General features: G+C 37.9%; 1 long non-coding RNA gene across 1 annotated transcript; it reads left to right on the top strand.

The window, feature by feature from the left end:
• On the top strand, positions 1 to 26,054 carry LOC112587517. The gene is made up of 5 exons (XR_003112038.2): positions 1 to 145; positions 1,560 to 1,691; positions 4,174 to 4,261; positions 12,040 to 12,214; positions 25,996 to 26,054. It is a non-coding gene; the product is annotated as an uncharacterized LOC112587517 (long non-coding RNA).
• The last annotated feature ends 394 nt before the right edge of the window (positions 26,055 to 26,448 follow it).

Here is a 26,448-nt window from a genome sequence, read left to right on the forward strand (position 1 = left end):
GAAATGGCAACCTACTCCAGTGTTCTTGCCTGGAGAATCCCAGGGATGGGGAAGCCTGGTGGGCTGCCGTCTATGGAGTCACACAGAGTCGGACACGACTGAAGTGACTTAGCAATAGCAAGAATTGGCTGGAGCTACAAACAAGGTGAGTTCCTTTAGCTCTTTATCTTTTCTATGTTCTCAGGGATGTCAAATAAAAGTTCATTTAGCAGTGTTTGCTTCTGATATATGGCACCAGTAAGTTCTCCATTCAGGTATAGGGGTCTGTGTCAAGAGACAGTTCTGGCTGCATTGTTTTAGTATCTGTCTTCCAGCCCCAGACTGAAATTCTTCTAGGAGTAAGTTGAGAGAGGTGAGATGGGGGTAGCCTGGAGCCTGATTTGCCTCCTCTCTTAGTTACTTACGGGGCTTCCCTCATGGCTCAGATGATAAAGAATCTGCCTACCATGCAGGAGACTGGGGTTCAATCCCTGGATTGGGGAGATTCCCTGGAGAAGGGAATGGCTGCCTGAGTTATGTAGGCAGACTCCTTCCCCTCTGTGGATATTAGTTTCCTCATTGGTAAAATAAGGAAATGGCAGGTAGCATTTGTTGAACATTTTATACCAGGCACTGTTCCTGCTGCTGCTGCTACTGCTAAGTTGCTTCAGTCATATCTGACTGTGTGTGACCCCATAGACGGCAACCCACCAGTCTCCTCTGTCCCTGGGATTCTCCAGGCAAGAATACTGGAGGGGGTTGCCATTTCCTTCTCCAATGCATGCATGCATGCTAAGTTGCTTCAGTCGTGTCTGACTTTGCGACCGCATGGACAGCAGCCCACCAGGCTCCTCTGTCCACAGAATTCTCTAGGCAAGAATACTGGAGTGGGTTGCCATTTCCTTCTCCAGCACTATTCCTAGCACCTTACATTAAAAATCCATTTAATCTTCACATACTCTCTCAATCCCCTTCCCTTGCCAAAATGTCCCTTCCCTAGAATGTAAATGTCACAGGGTAGGGATTTTCACCTGTTTTGTTCACTGGTATACCTCTAGAACTGGGTTTCCCAGGTGGCACTAGTTATAAAGAGCCCACCTGTTAATGCAAGAGACAGAGGGGTGTGGGATCCTTGGGTTGAGAAGATGCCTGGAGGAGGAAATAGCAACCCACTCCACTATTCTTGCCTGGGGAATCCCATGAACAGAGACGCCTGGTGGGCTACAGTCCATAGGATCACAAAGAGTCAGACACGACTGAAGCAACTTAGCATGCACTTCACCCTCACATTTCAGTTTAATCATGACTTCTTCTGAGTACTGTCTGACTCTCCATCAAATTTCTTGCTGCTTTCATTATTTTCCATAAAACCTAATGCACTGTGCTGCAACTGGGGGAGAGAGATGGGCTCCTGCAAGTTAAGATGTTTATACAGCTTCTGTTTTGTCACAGTGTGACCCATCCTCTGATGCATGTTATATAATTTTCCTCTGCCTTGCAGGAAAGACCACTACTCTCTGTTTTATAATTCTGCCTCCTCAAATGCCTGACCCATTTATAATTTGTTGTCTGATTTTCAGCATGCATTCAGTTATTTCCCTGGCCCATCACTGTAGTAACTGCAAGAGAATCCTCATCCTGAAGAAGCTCAGAAAAGATGAAAGCAGAAGCCTGAGGAACAAGCGCTGACAGAGAATCAAGGAAAATCTGAGGTAAGGGTCCCCTTCAACTCTCTCTGTGAAAGAAAATCCTTTCTGTTTGAAATATCTTAGGAGCTGCTCGGGCCAATTGTGGTGAAATCTTTTGTAAGTTACTGTGATCTTCATACCTCTTTTGATCTTGTTGATAATATTTAAGTGATGCCAGCATAGCACTGTTTGACTGTCTTCAAATTCACTGCCATGTACTTTCATCTAAGTGCTCTGGCAGTCTAGGTGTTTTTTGGCTGATGCTGACGTGGCCAAATCATGACTCACTATAGTCACAATCTGTCTCTCTCTTGCTTGGCCAAAGAAACTGTTACATTCTCCCTTCATTTGTCAAAAGCAAAGCTATTGGGTGTTCCCTTAAATTTACTGCAGAGCTATAGGGCATGAATTAAGATGAAGACTTCATGAAAGGAAAAGTAAATATATCTAAATCTAAATGGGGAAAATAGTGTGTAAGAGCAAAATGCAGCAGAAAAATTACTAGAGAGGTGAAAAAATAAATATATTTTCCTAAATCCTCTCCAGTGGAAAAAGGGAAACCCCAAATAGAAATATAATCCTAAATAGACTGTTCAAAATGATTACAGTCAGGCAGTTAGATGTGATGATTCACATTTACTAAACTGTAGTCTTGGGATTCATGTTTGGTGTTATTTATATGACCTTCAAATATGCAGGCCTTCTATGTAGGCCTTACAACTCCAGGGAAAATAAATTGACAGGTTCTAAAGGGGATTACAGTGCAGATAGTAAGAAGAGGACAGAACAGGGAAGAGTCAGGAAAAGGTGTCTTCAGCTGGTATAGTGCCATCCTTCTCCAGAACAGACCCTGTTCTCCTCAGTTACCTGGTTACCCAGCACATCACAAAGGGTAATATGTTGTCCCTAAGGTACTAAAAGGGGTGAGGAGCCTAGGATTATCTCCTAGTAGAAAATTAAAATACATATTTCATGGGTTTCTCCTTTTTTTCGATCACAAGCTGAATGAAACAAGAAAGAGGAGGGTTAAGTTAAGGGACAGGGTTAGAATAAAATTTAAGCTTCCAAATGTGATCTGGAGAGCTTATAACTGACCCTGAATTATCTAGTATGATGTTGGGGTTCCAGAAAATTGAGCAATTGAGGATGCAGCAATTGCTACAGAATTTTAGGATGATAGATTTTTTTTATATGCATCATCAGAATCTTGGACAAATGATTTTCTGGAAGAAACACAACTGGTGTCCAAGGGATAGAAATCATTGGATTACAGGGTATTTAGAGGTTAGAACTTTGAAGCATTCTCAGAATACTTGACTCTAGAATGCTCTTGGTAAGTAGTTCTGTTATCCAAGGGCCCATTATTGGTGTGTGCTTCCAATCTCACTGCCTGCTTTATATATTTTTTAGAAAATGCCTTACTGGGTATTTTATCTGCCTAATTTTGAGGGTAGTTGAAATCATTATGTGTGTTACTAAGAAATTATGTTCTTACACAGAAAGCTTAAAGACATGACTGTTGAAGTCAGACTCTTGATTGGCGTTTTCACTACACTTCACAAGTTCATGTCTGTTCCTCCTTCTCAGAGGCCAGAACAGTACATTTAAGCGGGAAGTACAACTTGTCATCAGAGTTCAGATTCTTTCCTGCTTCCCTGTGGAGGGGTCAAGAATACAAACATCCTCAATTGCTACAGCAGAAGGGAACATTAGTCCATTAGCAGAACCAAACAGGAAGAACCAATGGGCATTTCTGCTATTTATTTTCTGACTGTAAAGAAACATGTAGTTTAGTTCTTTGAACAAAATTTGTCAATAAAGCATAGAACACGTAAAAGGTGTAGTCATTTTGGTTAAAGTCTGACTGCAAAATAATTTAATGGTGTTTTTCCAGTCATTTTACTTGCTACAACTTATGCAATACTACATTCTTCAGATGTTGAAATTATACCGTATCTTGTTATTTTTTTCTTTTTTTAAACTGTGAATCAGCAACTTACCACTTGCTGTAGCCTATTGAGAGTCACAGTATAATTCTCAAGTCTTTAATTAAATTTGCCAGGCATTTCCTCTTTAGATTAAAAAAAATGTGCATATATTGAGCAGAATGAGTTTACCTCCCTTCAGTTTGTAATAGGGTGCTAAAAAGAACAGATAAGGCAGGAAATACTTCAAACAGTACTTCAGAGGTTTGTTTGCCTGCCAAAATTTTTAGTCTTACTTTATCAGTTGGTTATCCACCTGTATTACATCAGAGTAATTCTGCTTCTCTGCTGTCAGTGACAGCAGATAAGAAATTGAGGCAGTGTAATGATTTCAACAAGTTTAATGAAGGAGCAAAAGGAAGTATAATTTGTATATTTATTAATATTTCCAGAAATAACACATCATTTTATTATTCTCATAATTGCTTGGAATCACCTAATTCTAAAAGATATGTGGCCTGCTGGAGTTAAAATGAAATAAATGTTCCTTGTCATTTCCCTCATTATTTTTTATCATCCAGCTTGTGGTGTACCAAGGATGTGGTGGTGTACCAAGGATGGGATGGTGTACCAAGGATGGGATGGTGCAAGTGGCCACCCCTAATATAGGTAATAAGGGACTGCTTTATGTGTAGAAAATTTTAAAGAGATAAAATAAAACTACAGTAAAAAGCCAGTCTACCTTTTATTATCACTGTGTTGTGTGCTAAGTCACTTCAGTTGTGTCCAACTCTTTGCAACCCTGTGGACTGTGGTCCACCAGGCTCCTCTGTCCATGGGATTCTCCCCGCAAGAATACTGGAGTGGGTTGCCATTCCCTCCTCCAGGGGATCTTCCCAACCCAGGGATTGAACCAAAATCTGTTAAGTCTGCTGCATTATCAGGCAGGTCCTTTACCACTGGCTCCACCTGAAGCCCTTTATTATCATTATGCACTGACAATTCTAAGCAATGCCAAAGGTCCTACCCCTCTCTAAAAAAAATTTTGTAGGTCTAAGTTCTAAATAACATTTGCCATTACTGAAATGTAATAGTATAATTATAAGCTGAAAATTATCTTTTTTGTGGTTACTTGCTCTTTAACAAACATTGTAGTCTACGTGAAAATAAAAGTAACTCCTCTGGACATGTACTCAGCTACATATGTTTATTTCAAGAATAAGCAGCCAAGTTCTGTTTTTACAATTTCATAATTACTGTGCTATAATTGTTTATTTTGGATCTCTGTTTAAACACAGGATTACATAGTACCAAAGAGGTTAGAGATATGAACTGAGCCTGAAGCACATTCAAATAATTCGTTACCACTATATGCTTTGAAGAATTTTACTGAGTATAACATAAATTTATGATGAATTTTCTGGTGAAGGTATTTTAGTGGAAATTTTTCAACTGAAGAAATGTTTTAAAGCATTAGAGCTGATCCCAAAGAGCAAAGATATGGACAGTATAGCATTTCTGGAATTTACTATGAAATGGGATTTTTATGAATCTCTGATAAACTTATCTTTATTTTAAAGCTTTCCTAGCTACTCATGTATCTATTATGTGCAAGAAGTATTTGAAATTAAAATAGATACATGTCCTTCATTCAACTATGAGTGAGACCATACCAATTTTATTGACCATGAATATGTAAAGATCAGTTTGACAAAGTCATTGACAAATTTGCAGAAGTGAAGGCTCAAAGTCAGAAACCACAGTGGGATTATTCATTGCCATGGGGACCAATATGTAAGCATTTTTCTCCATTTTCAAAAAATACATCAATGTGCTTAAAAATACTAAAATTTTACTGTTTTATATTTATTAATTTTTTACTAGAACTATTATTTATGCATTTCTTTTCTGGACATGATAACTGTTGTTTGTTTTATTTCATAATTATTACTGAAAATATTTTTGTTATATTAAGGGAGAGGTGTTAAAAATGGTTCCTTTCAGGTGTCAAATACATTAGGTGTGCTGCTACATTCATCTTTTCATTTTAACTCAAAAGAATATAACATGTTCTTAGTTTTTTCAGCACCACAACTTTGTTTTTAAAAATTATGTCAAAAAGAAGTTCATTTTAATAAGGCAAACTTTTAATAAGAAATAGAACTACTCTTAAATGCACCTCTCATGCACCATAAATTTTGGTAATAATTACATTTCTAATAAATGTATGCTTCGTGTCTTAACTATTTTGTATAAACTTCAGTTCAGTCACTCAGTCGTGTCTCTTTGTGAACCCATGAACTGCAGCACGCCAGGCTTACCTATCCATTACCAACTCCCAGAACCTACACAAACTCATGTCCATCAAGTCGGCGATGTCACCCAACCATCTAATCCTCTGTCGTCCCCTTCTCCCCCTGCCTTCAATCTTTCCCAGCATCAGGTCTTTTCCAGTGAGTCAGTTCTTCACATCAGGTAGCCAAAGTATTGGAGTTTCAGCTTCAGCATCAGTCCTTTCAATGAATATTCAGGGTTGATTTCCTTTAGGATTGACTGGTTGGATCTCCTTGCAGTCCAAGGGACTCTCAAGAGTCTTCTCCAACACCACAGTTCAAAAACCTTAGTAGAATGAAAAAAGATACAAAAAAAATATAGCTGTTAAAATTTGACATGAAGAAATAATTATGCATATTTCATAACAACTGAAAAAAGCTGAATCTCTAATTTAAAACTCTCCAATATAGGTTCAGAATTTCACTATGTAATTCTAGCAAATGTTTATTGAGTAAACATCTTTATGCATTTCAAGAAAAAAAAATTTAGGAAACACTCTTCAATTTAATTCATGAGGTTGGCATAACCCTGAAAACATGAACAGGAAATTATGAAGAAAAAATTGGTTTATTTCAAAGGTGCATGTCTTTCTGAACTCTCATTTGTGCCACTGATCTTTGTCTGTTCTCACCCTCAAACTGCACTATCTTAATTATTGTCCTCCTCCAGAGGATCTTCCCAACCCAGGGATTGAACCCATGTCTTCCGCATTGCTGGCAATTCTTTACCGATTGAGCCACCAGGGAAGCCTTCTTAATTATTACAGGCAGACAATAAGTATTGTCAGACAATAAGTATTAATACCTAGTGGAACAAATCCTCCTCCTTTTACCCTCCTATTCAAAGAATGCCATGAACATATACATCAAAATTCTTCATTTCAGCTAACCAAATAACATGTATAAACAATAATATGTCACAAATAAGATGGGTTTGTTGTAATTATGCAATGTTAGTTTAATATTAGAAAACTAATCAGTAGAATTTACCACATTAAAAGAATAAAAAATATCATATGACCATCTTAATAGAAAAGCAGCTGATTAAAACCATCTTTTGGCAAACTAGGAATAGAAGCAAATTCCTTTAATAGAGGAAATCTACAAGACACCAATAGACAGACACGATGGAAATAGCGAAAGCTTTTCTTCCGAGATCAGGAATAAGACAAGTATGAAAATGATCACCACTTCTGGTCAGCCTTATACGATAGTCCTAATCAGTGCAGGAGGAAAGAAAAAGAATTCAAAGAAACAAAACTGCTATTATTTGTTATGATTATGTGCATAGAAAATCCCAGAGATTCTACCAATAGATATAGAATTAAATGACTTTAACAAGATTATCTTTGTGAAGCTCATTTAATTCTAATATCTACTTGTAGATTTTTAAAATTGCAGGACTATGACAAGTAGCAATAGAAAATAGAACTGAAAAATTTATAATAGTATAAAAAATATTTAAAATCTAGGAATAGATATTGAAAAGTTGTGGGGCAAAAGCATAAAACATTCCTGAGTCATAAAAAACAAATTAATGCAGGCTTATGTCACATTCCCATATTGAAAGACCCAGCATTTTACATTTTAATTTTTGTGAAACTGAGCTTTAGGTTCAATGAAATTCCAATAAAAATCCAAGTAGGTTTATATGTGCACTTAAGTGTGAGTATGTGTATATGAGAGGGAGAGAAAGAAAGGATCTTAAATTTTTTTTTAATATATATATATATGAAAATTGAAAGGAACAGGTACAGGTAAGACACTCTTCAAATAGAAGGATAAAAATAGGAGGATTTGTTCTACTAGGTATTAATACTTATTGTTTATCTATAGTAATTAAGATGGTTTAGTATCGGGGTGAGAATAGACAAAAAGATCAGTGGCACAAATCAGAATACAGAAAGAGATGAATCTTTGCAATAAATCAGTTGTCTCTATATTCAACTGGACATAAAAGTACCAATAAAAGGAAAAGACTGATAATTGAACCATGCTAAAATTAAGAACCTCTGTTTATCAAAAGACACTTTTAATTACCTATAGTCAAGTAATTCCGCTTCTCTACTATCAGTGACAGCAGATAAGAAATTGAAGCAGTGTAATGATTTCAACAAGTTTAATGAAGGAAATATAATTTGTATATTTATTAATATTTCTAGAAATAACACATCATTTTATTATTCTAATAATTGAGAAGTTTCAATTGTGTAGTGGTCAAGTTCAAGGATAGAGGAATATATTACATATATGAGTCTTAGATCCAGCATACATATAAAGAACATGTGCAAATCAATATTTAAGACAACCTGATGAAAAACAAGCAAGAGACCAGAAAGGAATTTCACAAAAATAGGATACCACAATCGCCAATAACTATAAGAAAAGGTCTTTAATTTCTTTAGTAGTCAGGCAAATGCATATTAAATTAAATGCAAATTAAAACCACAATGATATACTACTAGAATTCCTCTAGAAAAGCTAAAATTACCGACAATCTTAAGTATGGGTAAGGTTGTGGAGCAACAAGAATCCTCATTCACCGTTAAAAAATTTTTAAAGTTGATAAATTATCCATAAAAAGAGAATGGAATTAGCATGTATATATATTATTCATACATTCAGGTGGCAAGCACTGACTTGTGTCTCAACTGCCTTTCAGGATACGTACAGTATCTAGTTTACAAGTAGGAAAAATGAGGCTCAAGAAAGCCAAAGATCTTTAGCATAAGTTTACTAAGTGGAAGAGCCAGCATCTAAACCAAGTCTTTCCAACTCTCAACTCCATATTCTTTTCACTAAGACAATACAGTTTAGAACATAACTATGATCTGTGAAAGAAGTTCAGTTCTTTACTATGTTCATCTCTATCCTAGTTGCTTTCTTTTTAAAAACTTTTTATTGGAGTGTAATTGCTTTACAATGTTATGTTAGTCTCTACTGTACAATGAAGAAAATCAGCTGCACGTGTACATTGTCTCCTCCTTCATGATCCTCCTCCTCACCACATCCCACCCCTCCAGGTCATCACAGAGCACCAAGTTGAGCTCCTTGTGCTATATAGCAGCTTCCCACTAGCTATCTGTTTTACACATGGTAGCGTGTATATCGGAGAAGGCAATGGCACCCCACTCCAGTACTCTTGCCTGGAAAATCCCATGGGCGGAGGAGCCTGGTGGGCTGCAGTCCATGGGGTCTTGAAGAGTCGGACACAACTGAGTGACTTGACTTTCACTTTTCACTTTCATGCATTGGAGAAGGAAATGGCAACCCACTCCAGTGTTCTTGCCTAGAGAAGCCCAAGGACGGGGGAGCCTGGTGGGCTGCCGTCAGTGGGGTCGCACAGAGTCGGACACGACTGAAGCGACTTGGCAGCAGCAGCAGCAGCAGCAGCGTGTGTATGTCAAGCCTAATCTCCCATTTCATCCCACCTTGCCTTTCCCCGCTCTGTGTCCACATGTCACATGTGGACATGATCTCTATGTCCATGGCTCTATTCCTGCCCTGAAAATAGGTTTATCTGTACCATTTTTCTAGATTCCATATATATGGGTTAATATACAATATTTGTTTTTCTCGTTCTGACTTACTTTACTCTGCATGACAGACTCTAGGCCCATCCATTTCTCTGCAAATGACCTGATATTATCCCTTTTATGACTGAGTGATATTCCACCATGTATACGTACTACATCTTATTTATCCATTCATCTGTCATTGGACATTTAGGTTGTTTCCATGCCCTGGCGATTGTAAGTATGTCACAATGAACAGTGGGGTACATGTGTCATTTTGAATTATGGTTTTCTCATGGTATATACCCAGCTGTGGGATTGCTGAGTCATATGGACAGGGAGTGGGAGAAAAAGGAATCCACTTGCACTGTTGATGATGATGCCAGTTGATAACAGCCACTGTAGAGAGCAGTATGTTGCTGCTGCTGCTGCTAAGTCACTTCAATTGTATCCGACTCTGTGCGACCCCATAGACAGCAGGCCACCAGGCTTCCCCGTCCTTGGGATTCTCCAGGCAAGAACACTGGAGTGGGTTGCCATTTCCTTCAATGCATGAAAGTGAAACGTGAAAGTGAAGTCGCTCAGTTGTGTCCGATCTTTAGTGACCCCATGGACTGCAGCCTACCAGGCTCCTCCATCCATGGGATTTTCCAGGCAAGAGTACTGGAGTGGGGTGCCATTGCCTTCTCCAGGAGAGCGGTATAGAGGTTCCGTAAAAAGCTAAAAATAGAACTGTCTTCTTTTAATGTATTTTTACTTAGTGAACATTATTGTACTAATTTGTTTACATGTGTCTCTTATTACTAGATTCTAATATTTTAGTGGGAATGCTCTAATCTTTGTGTCTTTATATCCCCAGCATATCACACAAATGTCTGTTAAATGAATGGATTAAACTCTTACCCTTGACACCTTGACTCACAATGGGCAAATTCCCATTTCAACTCTTTAACATTTTAACTCATTAAAGAAAGATTGAAATCACTCTGATCTCTTCTAGGGAAATTAAAGCCAAATCGTGTTCTCAAAGATAAACAATTCTATTTCATCTTTCCATTTGAAGTTATTTGCAAACAATTCCACTTCTTGTTGCTCTGTTCATTCACACACTATCCAGGTTTCACAAACTATACCCAGATAGTGTGCTGAAAGTTTTGTTTTCTTCTCCTCTTCTGTGTGCATTTAATCATAAACATGTCTCTCAGAATTATATTCAGCATTATAATTTGCATCCCTGCTATACATTTGCATTCATATGTCAACTTTTTTGGAATCCAGGGAGAATTTTATTTCAGCTATACTTAGTAATTAAAAATAAATATCTGTTTTATAGGAGAAAAATCTAAAAATAGATACCTTTATTATAATACCTTTAGTAAAATAGTATACCTTTAGTATATTAACAGAAAATACATTCCTGGGAGATGATATACAAGGTATAAGATGCTACATGATGTGATAGAATTGATTTTAGCCAAAGTCTTTCTCATTTGAATGTAACAATTAGTTATAACTTCTAAAAGTTGTGTTAAAAATAAAGATTATTTTAACACTAATCTTAAAATTCTACCTACCTGAGTGACATGTGGTCTGCTGTATTTGCTTGCAGCAAATTCTATTAGTATAATTATATTGTGCTCAAAATATCTGTGTATTTTAGGCTAAGTTCCTAGTCTTTGTTGCAAAAACAGTTAATGACTGTGATACGTATAAATATTTATGACTGTAATGAGAATAGCTATGATATACTGATAATGTCTAAGTTTAGATTTTGTCTTTATTGGGTATTCCTGGTTGCTTGGTGGGTAAAGAATCTGCTTACAATGAAGACACAGGAAATGTGGTTTCGATCCCTGGGTTGGGAAAATCCCCTGGAGAAGGAAATGGCATCCCTCTCCAGTATTCTTGCCTGGGAAATCCCATGGACAGAAGGGCCTGGCGAGCTATAGTCCAGGGGGTCGCAGAGTCAGACATGACTGAGTGACTAAACACAACACTGTTAATGTCTAAGTTTAGATTTTGTCTTTATTAATGCAATAGCCCTCGCTGTAAATACTATCATTATCTCTGTTTTACAGTAAGAAAGCTGAGGCACACAATAAATATTTGTTCAGTGTCACACAGTTAATAAATGGTAGAGATGGTGCATAAATCTAAATAATCTGACCCCACAACCCCTGCTCCCCACTGCAATACTATGCAGTACCTCATATATACAAGGAAAGCATATATAAGAAAAGTTGCTTTGTGCAGGTTTTACTTTGCTAAATTTTTCAATAGTATCATAATTCATCATTTAAAATCAGAAATGCTCTAATTGCCGAATTAATCTGGAAAAAAATGAAAAGCAGCATTTTTATTATTATTATAGTAATAATAATATTTTATTATTATTTTAATTTAATTTAATTTATTATTATTATTTATTTTATTTTATTATTATTATATCTGATTATTATAGAGAGTCTTGAGGTCAAATAAAGATTTACACAATTGTGCTTTGATGAAATCTGTGGTTTCAGATATATCATAGAAAATTGTTTTACCTACTTCCTAATGACTGTGAACTAAAATGTCCCATGTGATTTGCTCTTTTTAGAAGTAGCTCTGAGGACATCAAATATGTTAAGTCTGCTCTGATTTATGGAGACTTTTTACTCCTGCATTCAATAACACCCATGCAATTTCGGAGGACATAATAAAATTTGGTATAAACACGAAGATTATCTTCAGCATTTGCAGCAGAAATTTTGCACTTACATTGATCCTGTCAGGTAAGAGAAAAAAGAATAACCACAAAGGATAAACTTCATCAATTCCTTTCTGTAACAAGAGCTTTGTTTTTCTTCACATCTCTGTTCTGTGTCCTGATTAACCTTACTTTTCTGGCTCCATTTACGTTTAATTAATATGCATCCTTTCATAGCAAAACATTTAAAATTTTGATCCTATAAATTAAGAATTCATTATAATTCATAAACTGAACTAAAATCTACTTTTGGCATAAGTACAGAGAGAGTGGAAACCTTAGCTAAGAAATTTGACCCATACCCAACCGGCATCTGCACAGTTTTGTTACCTAATTTGCAGAATTCATGTAGCTTATTCCATTCACAAAGCCGTAGAGTGACAGAAAGCTTTTCCCATTTTCCAGCAAAATAGTGTACAGGCAGCAGAATGTTATAAAACAAAGCAGCTCTTGCCAGTTAATCAAGATTCTCCAGCTTCTCCTTGTGCCTGGACCTCTGCAGCCTTGCCCAGACATCCTTGCCTAGGTCCATCTGGAACTGTATGTTCCTCTATGGTTCCAAATAGCAAAGCTCGATATTCCAGAAATGTTTGCTCTAATCCTGATTTGTCTCACACACCCTGTGCTAGAATCTCTGTTCATCTGTATCCATTTACTAGTAATTTGCTCCTGTTCAGTAGATGAATTAGTTTTTCTTGTCTATAACTAGATGACAAAGTTCAAGGTAGGATCTTCCACCTCAGTCCTGTCCGTCTGTTCACCATATCCCATGGCCATGTGTCCTGAACTTTTCATCTCCCATAGCTGATGTGGCTACTTCAGGCTTCCAAGAACTTACATAATGTTAAAACTTAGAACATTTACAAGTTGTCAGGGAACATGTACCCACCCACAAATAACAATCTTTTTTCTTGTTTTTTTTTTTTTTCCAAAAAATAAACTATCCTTTTTTTTTAACTTTATGATTTATTTCAGTTGAATTGAAAAACGTCTCCAAAGTTTTTTTTTCAACACTGAAATTGGGACTTGGTGAAGGGAAGTGGTACAGTTCAGAAGGGAAAGTTCTGCTAACAAACTCATATATTTTTTTTGAGCCATGGAAACTATAATTTTGTTGTTTTAACATGTAGTGAAATGATCTGAGCTATGGTTTAGAAATATTAATCTGACTACTGTGTTTTGGATGGCTTAAAGAGAACAGAGTCATGAAAACCAGCTGTAGGATCAATCTGAGTGAGAAAGTAATGAAATCTTCCCTTAAATAGGGAAGTAGTAGTGGAAATTAATAGGAAGAAGACAGTTGTCTGTAGAATCTGGCAGGATTTAACAACTAAGTTGGGGAGAAGGAAAGTCAAAGGTAACTGAGGTTTCAGGTTGCTCACTGCCCACGCTTAGTGCTAATGCTGTTATAGAAAATGGAACAACACAAGAATGAATCCATTCTGCAGTTAGGGAGATAGTGAAATATCCAAGAAGAGGTATTGAACCAGGCAGTGGAAATACAGAATTTATGTTATAAGATTTGAAAGTCTCTACTGATAGCTGTGGAAATGGATATAATTTCTGTGTGAGAGTATATAGTACAGAAAGATGAGTTGCATGGGACTTTAAGATACATCCACTGAGGAAAAAAAGGATTGATAAAGGCAAGTATACAAGAGGAATAGTCATGAAGTTGTGAGGGGACCCATGAAAATTTGTTTGTTCAGTCCCCAAGTCATGTCCAACTCTGGGACCCTATGGATGGCAGCATACCAGGCCTTCCTGTCCCTCACTATCTCCTGGAATCTGCCCAAGCTCATGTCCATTGAGTCAGTGATGCTATCCAACCATCTCATCCTCTGCTGCCCTCTTCTCCTTTTGTCTTCAGTCTTTCCCAGCATCAGGGTCTTTCCAATGAGTCAGCTCTTTGCAGCAGGTGGCCAAGGTATTGGAGCTTCAGCTTCAGCATCAGCTTCCAGTGAATATTCAGGTTTGATTTCCTTTAGGATTGACTGGTTTGATTTTCTTGCTGTCCAAGGGACTCTCAAGAGTCTTCTTCAGCACCACAATTCAAAAGCATCCCTTCTTTGGCGCTCAGCCTTCTTTATGGTCCAACTCTCACATCCGTACGTGACTACTGGTCCCATCACTTCATGGCAAATAAAAGGGGAAAAAGTAGAAGCAGTGACAGATTTTCTCTTCTTGGGCAACAAAATCACTGTGGATGGTGACTGCAGCCATGAAATTAGAAGATGCTTGCTTCTTGAAAGGAAAGCTATGACAAACCTAGACAGCGTATTACAAAGCAAAGACGTCACTTTGATGACAAAGGTTTGTGTAGTCAAAGCTGTGATCTTTCCAGTAGTCATATAAGTATCCATGAGGATACACAGTCGCAAAAAAACCAGTAAGGAGAGCTTCTTGCAGAAGGTTTATCTACCTGGGGTTCTTTGAGTCTCTTCGATATGCGTATTAATGTTTTTAATCAAATTTGTTATATTTTCAGTTATTGTTTTTCAAATACTTTTTCTGCTGTCTTCTCTTTATCCTCTTCTTGTGGAACTCCCACTACTAGGATATTGGTACATTTGATGTTGTCCCACTGGTCTCTTCAGTTTGGATAGCTTCTACTGATCTGTCTTCAAGTTCACTGATTCTTTCTTGTGCCATCTTGAATCTGCTATTGTGGCCTTCTAGTGAATTATGGAAAAGGAAATGGCAACCCAAGAACTCCAGTGTTCTTGCCTGGAGAATCCCAGGGACGGGGGAGCCTGGTGGGCTGCCGACTATGGGACCGCACAGAGTCGGACACGACTGAAGTGACTTAGCAGCAGCAGCAGCAGCAGTGAATTATTTTATTTTTCAAATCAGGAATATATGCTTTGGTACTTTTTTTCTAATTTCTGTCACCCTGCTGAGAATCTCTATTGTCGATTCATTGCTGTCATACTTTCTTTTGCTTTTTATAAGAAGCGTTTTGTATTTTTTGTCTGTAAAATCCAACATTTGAGGACAGTCAGACAATGTTTTTATTAACTGCTTTATTTCCTGAATATAGGCCACACATTCTTATCTCTTTGCACATGTCATAATCATTTTCTTGAAAACTGGATGTATTAGAAATCCAATGCTCTATCCGTTGCACCACAGAGCCTAACATAACTAGATATATTAGGCAATATATCTCAATGAGTCTGGATTCTGATTTTTGTTTTCACTTCTGAAGGTTATTTTTGCTGCTCATTTTGTTTGCTTGTTTAGGAATTTGCCTGGGTTAAATTTGTGAAAATTTTTTCCTCTGCCATTTGCTTGTGCTGATGTCTCTGCTCAGTTTAAAAAATATATAAAAGTAAAGACTTTCCTGATAGTCCTGTGGCTATGACTCTATGCTCCCAATGCAGGGGGACTGGGTTCAATCCCTAGTCAGGGAACTAGATCCCACATGCTGCAACTAAGACCTTATGTGGTCAAATAAAAAAGTAAATATTTAAAATATACATATAGATATATGTAGAAATATGTGTACATTTCATAGATATACATGTACATCTATATGTATCTATACATTATATATAATATCTCTCTATATGTGTATGTTATATCATTTTACACAGAATTTACAGTCTTAGAAAGTAAATTTTATTCATTTGCTAAAAGCTACTCAAATTGGCTAATACTATTGAGACTGTAGTTTGTTTTTACATTGTGGCTAGTAGAACATTTGTTGTGATTGAGTATAAATTTGGGTTTTTGCCTACTTTTCTTTTAACTTCCATATAGTCCACATCATTAATAACTTTTCTAAAACAGAGATGTGAATGTTTTCTCCTTGCTGAATTCTCAGTCTCATGAATCCAGTTTTAGAACCCTGATTTTAACAGAATAGTCATCTGATTTTTAGTTTGACGGTTCCGTACTCAGGCCTCCTGGCAGCAAGAGAGTAACCCTTCCTAGAACCATGAGAGAAAACAGTCTGTTTTGAGTATGGTAGAAAATAAAAATAAATCTGATAACTCATGTCACATTTTAAAACGTGTATTTTTTATTTAAGAAAAGTGTTAATAAGTTGGCAAACTTATTAACATTTAAATTTCTAGGAACCATTTTTATAGCTGATTATAATATGATTAAATATATTCTTATTGGCTAAATATATCACAACTACATTCTACTGTAATTTTACTATATTAATGTTTGTTATTTATTAATAACTTCATTATTTTTACCTCCTTATGAAATAGTTGCATGTATACTGAAATTTTTAATAATGTTCCACAAAAAGATAAAAAGAATAAGAGTTATTGACCATCTTGGATTAATTTTTCATGAATGCAGTGTCCTCAAGTATATTCTTTTATAACCTCAGGTTTATCAATTTAATTCAAATGATCAGTCTTTGCTGACTAGTCCTCTCTGTCATCAAGTGTCCTCCAATTCTAATCTCCAGACTTTAGGAACTTTTCAGTTTGTAATCAGAAAGCTCCCTGGTAAGCATGAATGAGACGAAGGTCTTGAATGTTCGTCTCAATTCTGGTAGAACCCAGAGAGTTGTCTCGAACATTTTATCACGCGTCTTTCTCCTGACCACAGTTCTCCTATCCCAGAGCGCTGCTCCTTAGTTTATGAGAACTTTAAGTCCCATCATTAAACCTTTGCTAATTGCATGTAACCTCTTTGGTTATAATTAGTTTCCCCTGGACTGTAACCAAAGCCCATTCCAGTCTCTATCCATCATCTGGGAAAAGTTAGAATCTCCAGACCTCAATTTTCTGTCTATAAATATGTAAAATAAAAGGGTCAAACTAGATGTCTAGCTGGAATGTTTCATAATTTTATGTGTTTATGTATTTTTGGAATCAGTATCCACATACAGTCTTGCTTAATGTTACTTTGTGTGAATTGGCTATTATTAATATATATATATATCTACACATTGTCTATCTACATGTAGCTTCCTAGGCACAACTAATTTTTTCAGGCTTTAACTTACCCTGTTCCTATGTCCAGGTATCAGTTCATCTAAAATTACCAGTTAGAACCATTTCTTCTCTCAATCATAAAGAGTCCCCAAACACAGGACCTGCCCTCAAAGAATCTCTCAATATGTACTGAATTGACATGGGTCATTGATCCTCATTTCTAGACTCTGCATGGAGGTAGCTGTGCTGGGAATGGTGGCTCTGAAAAGCGAAAGGACTTCAAAAATCTACAGGGTCAGTGCTAGATAGGGTAGAGGCCAGTAGCTCTGAAACTGGGTAGTAGGAAATAGAGAAACAAAAAACAGGAACTTTGGGATTCTTTGAGGAGCTTTAAACCACTTTAAAACACCACAGCCCAGATGTTTGTGCTAAAGAGTAAGAAGGCCAAGGAGAAAATATTAGTCAGATCTGGGACTTCATTCATTCCAATAACATGCCTGGCAGAGAAATCACTATCCGTTTTGCAACATAACCTTAGGGCAAGTCTGGGCAGGCGTTGGGACGGCAAAAAGTTGCCTTCCACAAACTGAGCTGGCTTGCCAAGCAACCCACACACATGCCCCACACATGGAATCCTCCTTCTTTCCTTTTTCCTATCCTCTTTTCATTCGTCCTTCATCCTTCCCTCCCTCTATTCTCTTCTTCCTCCTTCTCCTTCTCTCTGCTTCCCTCCTCCTTCTCCGCATTCTCCCTTCCTTCTCTCTCTCTCTCTGTCCTTCTCCAGAATAATCTGTGGGATTGTGGAATGTGTTTTCAGACAAGTGCATCAGGGAAGGTTAAGAATAAGACCGAGGCATGAGTCTTATGGTCATCATAAGTGCTTGAGCTTCTATAAACCTTAATCATTTATTTTATCTAAGCAGTAAAATGTTGGTCTTTACTAATTTGTAGTTCAAGTACACATACTAATAAATGTCCTTGTGTGTATGTGTGTACATGGAAGTGTATATATCTGTGGGTTTGTCTTTATATAAACACTGATGGATATTTTTCCAAATGTACTGGTGCTGACCTTTATTTTGTGTTTAAGGAGAAGGAACTTTATGTTCTACTTTTCCTCTGGAGAGATGGAAAGACTACTAAGGGTGGTGGCGGGAGGCAGATTTGTGTGTGTGAGCGTGTAATATTAGGTAATATTTAATGGAAAATTTGGGGATATTTTTCTTTGTCATGGTCCAAATAAATATGTTTATGTCATAGTTACTGGGAATAAATGTCTTTCTTCATAAGGGCCTTCTTAGTTTCCAGAAAATCTTGTAAATGTTTATCAGTAAAGTCTATATAGAAGACTTTGTTTCATTAATAATAATAGTTACCTTTGAGAATCTGCTCTGTCTGGCATTGTGTCTAACACTTTACTTCATCCTTATAAACTTGCAAGATGGGCATTAATAGTCCCAGAACACTGAGATTTGGGAATGCTAAGCAATTCTCCTGAGGCTATAGAGCTAATAAATTGTACAACTGTTACTTGAACATAGATTGACTATCTCTATCCATAGGACATTTGCCATTATGACAGAGAGAGACTCAGGTAGATGTGGGACTTATTTTATAATTATGAGAGCTTCTCTACCAAGATGTTTGCTTTTTGTGAACTTTAATGGCCAATGGAAAATAATTTGATAATTATTATTAAGTTTAAAAAGTCTTAGAAGTGATCTAAACCTAGTGATATGTTTTCTTAGATTCTTAGAAAAGGTTTTAGAGTATACATAAGCAGCCTTCAGATACTGAATCATAATGCTTATCTGCTTTAAAAAGTGATGTAGTGTCATTTTCTAGAATCTAGACTACAGATAGCCTTTAAATATATACCTTTATTTGCAGTATTATATAGAGGTAATATTTTCTGATACACAGTCCTTCTCTTAGAATGAAGATAGTATTTGGTGTAGTCTGCACAGGAGCAGTCTTCCTCATATTTGTCCTTGAGAAGTTAGGGTGTGTAGCAGCACTGGGTTCCTAGGGAGAGAGAATGGGCTCAGGCTGCTGGGGTCCACCTTATTGACAACTGTGCGATGCTTAGTGAATACTGCCAGAGATCTGCAGTGGCTGCAAGGGCTATTGGGGTCCTCAGTGATGCCTCTGGGTCGGGTGGCTAGGAACCAGGGAAGGCAGAGCAGTAGTAGCTGGAGCAGGTGGTATGACACAGTCGGCTGTGGGCGCCAGCTGCAAGTGCTTGTGTAGTGGTGGAGTCTGGCTGCAAACACACACATAGTGGTGGGGGTTAGGAGCCAATGACAGGTTCACTAGAAGCCGCAGGGGCCCTGGCTGTTGGCCTGCTCTTCTGTGTCTCCACAGTCCCCTCTAGGCATGCACACTTCAGGAGGCCTTTTCTGTCAGTAAAATGGAGTACTGTGGGATGCTTCACTCTGATAAGTTCTCCCAACCACTCTGTTACCACTCATTGGAAGACATCTGAAGATGAGAATATCTCAGACTGAAGGCAGCCAGTCTACAAATAAATGTTACTGTTGTTGTTAGTGTTAAGTCGCTTCAGTCGTGTCCGACTCTGTGCAACCCCACTGACGGCAGCCCACCAGGCTCCCCCGTCCCTGGGATTCTCCAGGCAAGAACACTGGAGTGGGTTGCCATTTCCTTCTCCAATGCATGAAAGTGAAAAGTGAAAGTGAAGTAGCTCAGTCGTGTCCGACTCTAGCGACCCCATGGACTGCAGCCTACCAGGCTTCTCCGTCCATGGGATTTTCCAGACAAAAGTACTGGAGCGGGGTGCCATTGCAAACAAATGTTGAGCGGCTCAAAAGTAGATCTATCACCACAACTGCAGCTCCATCAAGTCACCAGTTGGCAGAGCAGAATCTGGCGTCCTTTGTTTTGCAACATCAGCTCACTGTTTTGTTTTGTTTTTTAAATACATTTTAACTTGAAATTGCCCTCCATAACTGAAAGCACCCTTCGCTGTCAGGATTAGTGTTGAAATCTTCCAGCTCACTTAGCAGACAAGATAGTCCTCTCTGGAGGGTCTCTGCGGGGGTTGCTAACCATAAATCACTGCTTCCCTTAGGCCAGCTACCTCCGAACAGCACGGACCCTCAGTTAGGTCAGTAAAAAGGTTTTAAACACTGCTCTGTAGATTGGAATAAGCTGGCTGCATCTCAGATTTATCTAGTGAGATTTTTAAAGATATGATCCATGCTCAAGGAATGAGATGCACTCAGAAATATATTTTTGTTAAAGTTCCTCTGATAATTTTGATGACTAGCCAGGCTTTGGAACCATGACTCACAGCATCGAAGAGAAATGTAACTCCTACTCCTTCCTATTTGCAAACTCCACTAGTGTCAATAGCAGTGTTGTCCCAAATGGGAGCGCCGCCACCAGGAACACACGGCGCTTGTGAGCACTTGATGTCACACGGCTATTTGAGATTTCAAAGGGGTGTTGAAATAACAATATTTCGGACATACTGGGTTAAGGAAAAATTTTATAAAACCTTATTTCACCTGTGTGTTTTGATATATTTTAATGTAGCCACTACACATTTCAGATTACCTATGTGGCCAGCATTATATTTCTTCTGGACTGTCCTTATCTAGAAGGCCACAGCTACCTCAGTTCAGAAATCCTGAGTCATCAAATTCTAAAGGTGAAGGAATCTTGTAGATGACAACAAGCTTTCATTCCATGGATGAGGTTATTGGCACCCAGTTGGGTGCAGTGACTTATTCATGTCCCTCAATTGGTGGTAGAGTCAGAAAGTACATATCTGGCTCTCCATCAAGTGTCTACTTGACTTTTCCCTCCCATGAGGCCTGTGTTTGGCTGCAGTAGCCACACTGAATATTTCAGGACTCCTCTAACTCTGGGCCACGGAAAGGCATACTAGCCTCAGCCCCTGGTGCCATCTCTGCTCACCTGATCTGTCTTCATAGCTGGTTGTTGTTGTTCAGTCGCTCAGTCGTGTACAATTCTTTGGTGCTTCCAAGTTCATTTCTAAAAAGACATATTTGGGCCTCAAGTTAATGTCTCCCCCTTTCATCATCTCACATTAATTACTGATTTTGACATCCACAGGGACCTGTGGTTTTAGTAAGGTCTTGGTATCTTTCCAAAGCATGGCTCGGAAAAACAAAAACCCCAACCAACTGAGAAAAAGAAAAAGCAGAAACAAACCCTTTCTAGCTAATTGAGAAGTGTGAAACTTTGAAATTCATTATTATGTTCCCTCCCGACATTTACTACATTTTGGTTTTCTCTAGCATCCAGAAAACAACGTTACTTCTCCAGTACTAGTGCACTCTTCAGAAGGATCAAGTGCTGATGGGTGGTGAGCCACTCCCTAGCTTCTGCCCTTAAGCTGTAAAAACAAATTATTTTTTACATGGCATCAACATAGCCTTGCTTATATAAGGCTTTTTTTTAACCCCCAAATATTTTTCCTTCTTTCTCATCTGTTAATAAACTATTTGAGAATTTTAAGTAAATAGGTAGCATCCAAAATATTTCCAGAATCCATCACCCTGCAATAGGAATATTTGCTGCTCTGAATGGTACATTCCAGGGACCCACTTTCCCAGATGATTCCAAGCCTGTTGAAGTCTACGTACGTACATGTCCCAAAATGTATGAAAACCTGTTTGTGTATGTATGTGTGTCAAAAGTCTGAAGACACAGGGAAATACCTGGCTGAAGCCTTTGTATTTGATGTATATTCTTCTGGATTCCTTAGGTTTAAGATGAGCTATCAAATGCAGAATTTAGAGTAATTAAGCCAAGTCACTGATAAAATGCCCCAGGCAAATAAGACTAGGTAAATAAATCTTGTTTTAGAATTTCTTAGAACTAGGTCATAAAATGCTTTCTAATTTCAGTTCATCACTATCTAGTTGAATCCCTGCCACTGGCAGAAGGCAAGCAAGTTAAGTTCTCTTTCCCCGGTTCCAAGGCTCTATATCCAGTGCAGTAAAAATTTATGATCATTATGCTATTTTCCTCAGAAGTTACAGATGTCTTTCACTGTTGCTGATTCTTCCTGACCATAGAAATATTCACCCTGTGAAAAGACATAAAAATAATAATCAATAGATGACTGTTTAGAGATTTTACAGTATCGACACCATCTGCAACAGCAGTCTGCAGCCTATACTTGTATGTATACTGCTGCTGCTGCTGCTAAGTTGCTTCAGTCGTGTCCGATTCTGTGCGACCCCATAGACGGCAGCCCATCAGGCTCCACTGTCCCTAGGATTCTCCAGGCAAGAATACTGGAGTGGGTTGCCATTTCATTCTCCAATGTTTGAAAGTGAAAAGTGAAAGTGCAGTTGCTCAGTCATGTCCGAGTCTTAGTGACCCCATGGACTGCAGCCCACCAGGCTCCTCCGTCCATGGGATTTCCCAGGCAAGAGTACTGGAGTGGGTTGCCAGTGCCTTCTCCGAGTATGTATACTACCATATGATTATTTATAAATGTAGGAGGTGGAAAGAGTCTTTGGCAGTCTTAACTTTGTTGAGGGAAAGAGATATTCTTTGCTGATAAAAAACCTGAGATGACATAATGAATAAATATGGCAAGACTGGGATGTGCAGTCCTTGGAAGCCTTCTTCACAGTGGCAGGAATTGATGACTCATGATCATTCAGGTGGACCTTCTCTTTGATGAACTGATTACTTCTAAACTGTGGGAAAACTCTGGTGCCTTACAGCTCTAACAATTGCTAATTTTCTTGGTGTATTTCAAAAATGCATAATTTTCCTGTTAAAAAATCTATGTGACCCTTGGAAAAGTCTTAAATGTAGTGTATTGCTTTATAGAGAAGACTCTTGAGAGTTTCTTGGACTGCAAGGAGATCAAACCAGTCAATCCTAAAGGAAATCAACCTTGAATATTCACTGGCGAGACTGAAGTTAAAGCTGAAGCACCAATCCTTTGGTCACTTGATGCAAAGAGCAGACTCATTGGAAAAGACCCTGATGCTGGGAAAGACTGAAGGCAAAAGGAGAAAATGGTGTCAGAGGATGAGATAGCATGACGGACTCAATGGACATGAACTTGAGCAAACTCCAGGAGCTAGTGGAGGAAATGAAAGCCTGGCATGCTGTAGTCCATGGGGTCGTAGAGTTAGATATGACCAAGCGACTGAACAACAAGAGCAAATTGATTTAAACCTTATCTATGTTACTGCTCTTTCCTTCTCCTGCCACTCTGAACAGACTTCTCAATATCACACAGTATCTGTTTTTAAGCAGACTTGCCTCTACTTCTCTTTCTAAAGCATCAAGGCATCTTCTTACATGTTTAACAGTTAGATTTACGTAGATTAGAAAGAATGCAGATGCCACTGTTTCAGTTTTATACTTCTGAGAGGTCTATATCTTTAAACTTTGAAAGTAAACATAAGCAAGATCTCTCTCCATGTACACAGAAACCACCAGCGCAATGTTTTTAAGCTGCTAGTTGTAATCTATTAGTGAGTTTTGAAATCTATTTAGTCAATGAAAATCTTTCTTTTTTAATGGAACAGACTAAAATAAACTGGTTTCTGAAACTTTGTTTTATACATACCTATTTCAGTATCTTTATCATGTATTGTCTACCTAGCTATTATTGATATCTATTTTCTATCATCTCCTCTATCCATATTAGTTTTTAGTTTAAAAAAAAAAAGTTTGAGAAAAATCTGCTTTAAAGGAACTGTTAAAAAGAGTATTAGATTTTGTAACAATTCTTATGATTTTCTAGTAGACTAAATAGGGAACACTTCCTGTAAGTCTGTGTATATAATGACATTCTCTTTTTATAACATCTTCCTCCCAGAACTCCATGTTGGATATTTTGGGGGAGTTTGGAGATTTGGGGTTTTTTTGTTTTTTGTTTTTTTGCTTTTAAAAACTGTGTGTAGAAAGATGAAAAATGCTTAATGCTGAGTCTTAAAGACACCTAGATCAATTATTAGAGGCCTTTGGATCCCGGCTCAAAGCTCTCTGGGCCAGATTCAGCTTATATTCCTCCTTACTGATGCCATCTAACAGAAGAAACAGTTGGAATCTCAACTGCTCACAGTCCTGCCTTGGTGGGCACTGTCTGTCAATGGTGCATCAGATGAAAGAGGTTATGGAAGATCAGGGACCTATTCAAATACTATCCTTCATGTTCATACTTCATCCATGTATCAATACTTGGAGGTCAGTAGCCAGTGAACCTTGCTTAAACTTCTGAGCAATACTGACACCAAAGTAGAAACAGAAATTTAAAGTGAAAACTTTATAGTGATATGAAAAGCAGAGCATAATTTCTAAAGAAGTTGATATCATAAGAATTATTGCTTCCCTATACAGTTCTGATACTGAAGTCTTCCACTCAGACTAAAGAATCTGACACTTCTGTCATTGTCTATCCAGAATAATTGAGCTGTGATTTGTCATCTCAAAGTCTAGGCAATAGAAGTCACCTACAGAGATAAGAAACCAACAATAATTTATATTTTCTTCTTTTCAATTCAGTTCAGTTCAGTTGCTCAGTCATGTCGACTCTGCAACTCTTTGCTCAGGGAGCACGCTAGGCCTCCCTGTCCATAACCAACTCCTGGAATTTATTTAAACTCATGTCTGTTGAGGTGGTGATGCCATCTAACCATCTCATCCTGTGTCATCCCCTTCTCCTCCTGCCTTCAATCTTTCCCAGCATCAAGGTCTTTTCAAATGAGTCAGTTCTTCGCATCAGGTGGCCAAAGTATTGAAGTTTCAACTTCAGCATCAGTCCTTCCAATGAATATTCAAGACTGATTTCCTTTAGGATGGACTGGTTGGATCTCCTTGCAGTCTAGGGGACTCTCAAGAATCTTCTCCAACACCACAGTTCAAAAGCACCAATTCTCTGGCGCTCAGCTTTCTTTATAGTCCAACTCTCACATCCATGCATGACTACTGGAAAAACTATAGCTTTAACTAGACAGACCTTTGCTGGCAAAGTAATGTCTCTGCTTTTTAATATGCTGTTTAGGTTGGCCATAGCTTTTCTTCCAAGAAGAAAGAGTCTTTTAATTTCATGGCTGCAGTCACCATCTGCAGTGATTTTGTAGCCCCCCAAAATAAAGTCTGTTATTGTTTCCATTGTTTCCCCATCTATTTGCCATTAAGTGATGGGACCAGATGCCGTGATCTTAGTTTTCTAAATGTTGAATTTTAAGCCAACTTTTTCACTCTCTTCTTTCACTTTCATCAAGAGACTCTTTAGTTCTTCATTTTCTGCCGTAAGTGTGGTGTCATCTACATATATGAGGTTATTGATATTTCTCCCAGCAATTTTGATTCCAGCTTGTGCTTCATCCAGACCAATGTTTCTTGTGATGTACTCTGTGTATAAGTTAAATAAGCAGGGTGACAATATGCAGCCTTGACATACTCCTTTCCTGATTTGGAACCAGTCTGTTGTTCCATGTTCAGTTCTAACTGTTGCTTCCTGACCTGTATCCAGATTTCTCAAGAGGCAGGTCAGGTGCTTTATTAAAACTATTCTCCTTATTGGGGAAAGGAAGGTACAGACACTGGTGTCAGGCAAATAAAACTTTTTAATATATTTCTGAACTGAGAAAAAAACATAATAGTTCTAACTGACAATGCTTCTTTTAATAAAAACAAAGATTATATTTAATGTGATATTTTAGCAATTTTCTCACTGAAAGTGAACAGTATATTTTACCCAGTTTCTTAGTAATGACCTAGTTTCTTAGTAATTTAATAATGACCATTATTGTCAGAATCTTATAATTTTCAGCAGTCATTGTCAGCCATACATGATCAAATTTAAATATGTCTTTTTTTCCTATTTATAACTTCGGTTTAGCTACTATATTCATATATTTTGTCTCCTATATATATTAAGACCATAAAGAAGGCTGAGCACTGAAGAATTGATGCTTTTGAACTGTGGTGTTGTAGAAGACTGTTGACAGTCCCTTGCACTGCAGGGAGATCAAACCAGTCAATCCTAAAGGAAATCAATACTGAATATTCATTGGAAGGACTGATGCTGAAGCTGAAGCTCCAAGACTTCTGGCCACCTGATGCGAAGAGCTGACTTATTAGAAAAGAAAGATTGCTGGAAAAGATTGAAGGCAGGAGGAGAAGGGAATGACAGAGGATGAGGTGGTTGGATGGCATCACCGACTCAGTGAATATGAATTTGAGCAAACTCCAGGAGATAGTGAAGGACAGTGAAGCCTGGTGTGCTGCAGTCCATGGGGTTGCAAAGAGTTGGACTCAACTGAGCGACTGAACAACAACTATATATAGTAAACACTGTTTTAATACTTAGCAAATGCAGTTTAATACTGAA

This window comes from Bubalus bubalis, chromosome 10 (assembly GCF_019923935.1).
Source record: "Bubalus bubalis isolate 160015118507 breed Murrah chromosome 10, NDDB_SH_1, whole genome shotgun sequence".
Classification (NCBI taxonomy): Eukaryota; Metazoa; Chordata; class Mammalia; order Artiodactyla; family Bovidae; genus Bubalus; species Bubalus bubalis.